Raw genomic sequence first — 1,017 nt, 5'->3', positions numbered from 1 at the left:
CCCCCCCCCCCCCAAAAAAAAATCTCCCTGTATTTAAGGATTTAAGGATCATGCATTTTAGTAGAACTGTCAGTTTAGCTAGTGCTGGTAATTAAATTATTTACTTCATAGTTACAACTCTAGATTTTCTTATGCTTATGACGGACCTTTGATTTCTGGATTAATTTCACTGTTGACACTAGGAGAAGCTGTCCATCATTACTTACAATTTTAAGTCTTTGAAAAATGATCAGAAGATTGTAGAACAGTTATCAGAATTTCACAAAAAAGATGAAAGAAGCAAGTAATGCTCATTCCTAACGACCAAAAACCACCCTACTAACCATTATTGCAACCAGTTGAGCTCCTTGGACTATTTACAAGTGGTATTCAAGCTCTTATTTTTGCAACTTTAGCCACGGCTTATATAGGCGAATCTATGGAAGGTCATCATTGACTCATTTTCGAAATAGTTTTTGTTTTAGCTTATCCCCACAAAGTTATGTCTTGGTCCGAGTGGAGATATCATTTCTCTTCTCTATGTCCATGGAGCATAGTTTTAAGGCAGTAAGGCGACGGAGGCATTTAAGGGTCTTTCGGAGCACCTTAGCAATAAGGTGGGCATAAAGCGTCACCTTATTAACTAAAGCGTTCTTGTGTAATTTTTTTTTATAAAACCAATCTATTTGGCTCAAATCCTAGTTGAATCCTGTTACTCATATGCTAAATAAATATTAAAGGTTTATATTCATACCAATGTAAGATATTCATTAAGAAAACAAATCAATAAAGTGAATAAACTAAGTTCATCTTCATCAATCATCAATCATCAATAACATATCATCATAACATATTAACATATAATATAAATACATAATTATGAAACAAAATTATAAATATAAAGAAAAGAAGACATAAAATATACAAGTATTTATTATACTTACCTCTATGATGCCATAATGAGTGCCTAAGCCCTAAAGTCATCCACTATATTTCTACTCCTGTCAAAGAAGTAATTAAGAATTTAGAATTAAAACA

General features: G+C 32.3%; 1 protein-coding gene across 5 annotated transcripts in view; it reads left to right on the top strand.

Annotated features, from left to right (window-relative positions):
- The window catches only part of LOC122084030 (MLO-like protein 4), a 25,771-nt gene that overhangs the window by 10,589 nt on the left and 14,165 nt on the right, over nt 1-1,017 (top strand). The window lies entirely within an intron of this gene.

The sequence above is a fragment of the Macadamia integrifolia genome, chromosome 7 (genome assembly GCF_013358625.1).
Source record: "Macadamia integrifolia cultivar HAES 741 chromosome 7, SCU_Mint_v3, whole genome shotgun sequence".
Taxonomy (NCBI): domain Eukaryota; kingdom Viridiplantae; phylum Streptophyta; class Magnoliopsida; order Proteales; family Proteaceae; genus Macadamia; species Macadamia integrifolia.
Note: the sequence above shows the minus strand (reverse complement) of the source record. Positions and strands in the feature narration are given on the sequence as shown.